Source organism: Pinus tabuliformis, chromosome 9, assembly GCF_031772625.1.
Source record: "Pinus tabuliformis cultivar Carrire ecotype Pingquan chromosome 9, CPIR1, whole genome shotgun sequence".
Taxonomy (NCBI): domain Eukaryota; kingdom Viridiplantae; phylum Streptophyta; class Pinopsida; order Pinales; family Pinaceae; genus Pinus; species Pinus tabuliformis.
In genome coordinates, this window is record NC_142307.1 from 873,611,825 (window position 1) to 873,617,446 (window position 5,622).

General features: G+C 33.7%; 1 pseudogene; it reads right to left on the minus strand.

Moving 5' to 3' along the window:
- Positions 1–2,555: 2,555 nt before the first annotated feature.
- On the minus strand, positions 2,556–3,115 carry LOC149151574 (putative pectinesterase 68 pseudogene; annotated as a pseudogene).
- Positions 3,116–5,622: the final 2,507 nt, after the last annotated feature.

Below are 5,622 nucleotides of genomic sequence, written 5' to 3' on the forward strand. Positions count from 1 at the left end.
TTATTGGTTTTAATGGGCAAAAATCTGAAAATGAAAATGAAAACGAAATTTCTTCGATTGTGCAAGCTTATGCATTGCCCGAGAATACTCCGACTTTACATTACATCTCAGTCGATTATCTTCCCAATAAATAAAGCACTTTATGGTGTTTGAGTGAAATTTGCCACGTAAAAATTTTGTCAAACATTACCTTAAACTTTCTTGAATATTCCCCGCGGTCGCATTTTTGCCACCTTCATCTTCTTATATGGTCTCCCATCGATCTGTGGCGCTTTTAAAAATCAAATGGACATTAATGGAAAATAAATTTCAGCTGCAGAACATTTCATTAAACATGTATACCCATCTTCTCCCTTTCTAAGCACCGAAAAGGATTTTACGATTTCAATTAAGAAAATCATTTTACATAAATTTATGTTACTGGTTTATTAAACAAGTTCGCGTTGCACACGGCATACCTGCCAAAAATAGCTTGTATATTAATTTGGATTGAAATAATAAGCAAAGTCGATTGACCAAGTTCAAAAGAAGCATAGGACACATGACTAGCCAAGTATTAGTTTCCAGTTTGACCATACATTGCTAGTCTTCGGCACGGCTGCTTCTTAGACTGGAACTTCATTAGTCCAGTCAATAAATCCAACGAGAAGTGTAACTGTATCTACCTAGTCAAGAGGCGAAATTGTTTCCACAACAGGGCTCTCTCTATGAACTGACGCTCTATAACAGCGAGGGACAAGCATTCAGCCCGCCATTGCGAGACACCTAGACATCCAACAACATGCAAAACACACAACCACTACTTGTGCCCGTCTGCCCACCTGTTCGCACAAGACATTAATAAAGGTCTTCATTATCAGTTAAAGATTAACAAATCTATGTATTTTGTTAAATCCAACTATTTCAATTTTTAGTTAACCTTTTTTTTCTCATAAAGCTGAACAAATTTATATATAGTGTAAAATACAACAACGATTGGAACAATATTTAATTTGTACCATTTCCCTTTTTAACAAACATATATGGCATGCAGAATTTAAATACAATCGGAACAATATTTTCTCTGACATTTTGTTTTCTCTCGAACTATATCAACCACATTGTGTAATAGACAGAAAACAATAATTCATCGAATGCATCTTGTTGGAAAATTTTTTCCATGCATGTGAAGGCTTTTGTATTTCTAAAAGAAACAACCAGATTAATTCTCGGTGTGGCGCTAGGCATAGGCATTTTCACCATGGCATAATCAGACGAGTCGAAAATGCATGTTATGGACCAGATCGAGGGGCCGGTTCTATATATTGGATCACTTGCCCTTTAACTTTCCAACGGGAAAAGTGTCTGGCTTGGCAGCTCTATTTGTTTTTCGTTTGATCTTATTCAGCTATGATGTAAGTCCTTAATTTCTTTAACGTAGCTATTATGCACTAAATTGATTTTTCTAGGCGAGGATACTAGACATTGGATTGAGGAGCTTGTTCGGCTACAGACTAATGGCTTCGTTACACAACATTGCGCTAACTTTATTGAAGAAATTACTATGGATGGTTGCTCAAGGTTAAGGATATGGTAGCTGGAAATCTGGCCATGCCATCGTAGATGTGGTAAAATTCACTACACTATTTATGGATTGAATGCTAATTTGCGGTTAAATAAATTGACCTAATCCTTAAAACTTGATAAAAACCAATTTCTATTTCTATAAAATTTTGTTCTCAGCTAATATGTTTCTAATCAATTTCTTTAACAACAATGCAGTAGATCTATTAAATGCAATGATTCTATACTAGACAACACAGACCCATCTAAAACCATGTCTGATATGAATGAGAAGAGGAAGTTTGTTATAGACCAAAAAAAGGCCGCCATCGAATAAAATAGGCTAGAATGAAGCCCCTGACCACTACCTCCTCGTTAGCGGTTGATGCATACTCGAGAATAAAATAAATTATTAACTTACTCTGATTATCTGCTATACAAAATCTACATTCAACATAGAATACCAACACAGAAACGCATAAAATTCATAAAATTCTAATTCTACATACTCGAGAATAAAATAAATTATTAACTTACTCCATAATTATCTGATATACAAAATCTACGATCAACACAGAAATATACAAAATCAATGAATATAAAATTAAAGATTAAAAACTCTTCTGTACTTATTTATTTAAAACATGGTCTTAAATGTCCTACAATGCAGCAGAAAGCTGTTATAATTCGTAATGAATTATTTCTCTTACTATGCTTCTTATTTCGCCTCGTCTCATTTCCACTATGCGAACGTAACAATTTATGAATATGGGATATATGCCTTTAGGTTAAATTATGCTCCATTATTAATACCATGCCTTTTGCTGTTACATTCTACTTTTCTACAGTCTCAAGACTGCCAAGTTCTCTCCTAGTTTGCAGACGTGGGTTGGAGCCTGTATGAAATGGAATTATAAAGAAATTGTTGTCCACTTACAACTTCTCATACTCTGGTTCGTTTTGTCTCGCAACCAGGTCCGGAGATGGTTTAGATGGGTCTTTGTGCTAGTTTATCATGTTCTGACCTTGTACATGGATCTCCCATTGCCAAAAATGAATTCTATGGATCCTGCAATGTAACACTCCCTGAAATAATGGCGGCCTCCATCATCACACAGTGTATCCTACGCACCATAAAATCCACAACCCAGGAAATAGGCCTTGTCCCCAGATATTCTGAATGCAACTGCTTGCCATCCTTCCATTCCAGGCATGGGTGCTGGAGTTGTGTTCCTCATTGACATTGACAACACCATTTAAGCATTTTTTTATATGAAATATACAATCAAATTAAGTTGTTATAACAATTATTATAATTCACCATTAACCATTTCTGCACCTTGAAATTGATATTCGTGGCAGAAAAATTGTTAGCCAGCACTGTGACAGAAGCGTTGTGGTATGTACGCAGCTGCTGCCCCGTTGGGTCCAGGTCGTTGGCTCTGTTGTGCCATTCAATTATCGTGAATTCCTTCCCTGCACCTTGAAATGTAATGTATGGATTTGTTGCAGGAATCAACCCGTACACTCTAATGCCTTTGGTCTTTCCTGTTTGCCTATTTTCCAGTTCCATGTTCACCCTTCCTTGAAGTTTTCTGGAAGAGGGTGAAGTTTACCAGTGGAAAGCTCAAGCTTATGTGAAGTTTTCACCTACGTAAGAGACGGAGCATGTTAGCCATCTGGAGCCTATTCCGTGAAATGAGTTGCCAAGCCAACCCTAATGAGTGACAGGTGTTAGATTTAGGGTTCTCCAAATGTAAGGCTAGGATCGTCCTATAGTTTTCATTGAAGATTCCCAAGATGAAAACAAAACCCTGCAACTTAGCAACTTAGCATATGTTAAAAGGGACGATTACATATGAAAACGAAACCCTGCAATAAGACCTTCGTAACAAAACTTTGGATAAAATTTTTGTTTGACCAAATGTTTTTTAAAAACATTGGGTAAATAGATCAGTCCACCCAAATTAATATGATAATCCAAAGTAACCCAAATTAATATGATACTCCAAAAACTTTGGATAAAGGCCAAACTTCGCTTAAAAGCAAGTTCGACTTCGGCAATAAGACCCCAAAGTTGAATGGCCAATGAAAACCATCGAAAAATATTTAAATGATTTTAAAAATTCACTTTTTGCGTAAAACTTTGGTTAAAGTATTGAATAGCAGTTGATATTTAAAAAGTCAAACGAAATTAATTCGTAGTCAAAGCGATATCGATCGCTATATACCTGCCTCGGCAGGTATAATAATGAAATAAAAATTTATGTTTTTCTTCGTAACAATTTTATATGTTTTCAACCTAAACATAACTCATCGGCATAGAGTGGAACACCTGAATCTATATCAGTTATTGTCCATTAAAAAAAATTCAATAGTATACAAAAGTAAAAATAGTATATAAAAATTTATGAATATTTTCGGAAAATTTATTATAATTTATTTCAATTAGTAGAGATAATTATTTTTGGCTGATATTTATGTATATAAATTGACTCATCAATGTTATTCAAGGAAAACCATAATAAAACTATAATTATCAATAATTATCAAATTTGACAAAATTTGATATCCAACTATTCAGTTAAATTTAATCATTAATAAACTAAAATAAAATTGGATATTTCTGAAAAGTTTAAGTGTAATTTGTAATTATCAGAAAATTCATCTTCCATTTTTCTCGCATTAGTTTGGTCCACCACCCTATTTGAAAAATATAGTTATATGTATATTTCAGAATTTGTATTAAATCTTAGATGATCAGTCACATACATATGCAAAATATACTGCAATATCTGATTTTTTATTTCTATCTTCCATCTATTTGAGAATGGTAGGTTGTGATGAAATTCAGCTGCGTACCCATCCATGCAAACAATGTTTTCTAGAAATTATAAATAAACTTTACATCTCAGTCTAATAATACTATTTCTAGTCGTCCATGCAACCCAAAGATTACTTTCATAGAAAAATATTATATATGCAGTACTATGTATGTGGCATGGAATCATATAAAGTGCAACCTAAAGATTACTTTCATAGAAAAATATTATATATGCAGTACTATGTATGTGGCATGGAATCATATAAAGTGAGTTGAATTTATCAACATGTCCACCAACACCATAATTGGATCACACTACTTCGTGGTTATAGGTAGTCGGTGATGAAGTCCAAAGAAATAATTTCCCATTTCCTTTCTCGATTGGGAAAAGGGTATTCTACTTTGACTGGATGGCACTCTAAACACATTTCCAAGTATTTAACTACTTCCTCATTCATTACAAGACAAAATAACTCTTTTGTAAGTGTTGTAATGATCTCCAGGTACCCTAGATGAGCTAAAAATGCATTTCTCTGGTGTTCATCTAAAACCAACATTGTTTAGGTACATTAGGAATATATATTCTATTCTTGTATATTAGAAGCTCGTTCTTATTTTCTTCACATTCAGATTATTCTACATTTTTTAGTCCCTGTTGTATTTTCTCATAAACTTCATCGTTCAAGGCCATTGTTTGGATTTTTTTCCATAAAATCCATTTTTTCATTGCTTACTGAAATTTTTAGTGATTTGATGTGAATTTCCACTCAATTCATCTGCCATTTTATTCTCTTTCACCTTGATGTGTTTTCTATCAAACTCAAATTCACTCAAAAAGGTTATCCATCTTTCCTATCTTACATTCAAATCTGTTGGCTGACAAAATGCCTAAAACTAATATGATCAGTGACAAGAGTAACTTCTTTCCCAATAGATAATGACACCACATCTTTAGTGCATGTAAGACTAAAAAAATTTTTGGCCCAAAAACTTTGTTTGGTTGAAAAATATAGTGGTCAGATCTTTCCCCCACCGACAAAAAATACGTTGTATGGTTGTCGTTAATTTAAATGGCGAAATTTTCAGCCAAAAGCTAAATATAACTGTTCAACCAAAAAATGAAAGTTCAAATGAAAATTTTTCAATAATTCAGCTAAAAATGTACAATTTTGAATTTTTCGTGAGAAATTCCAACAAAAGTGTAACCCAACTTAACATTTTCACCCAAGTGGATTTGTCGATTTAAAGTGGAAATT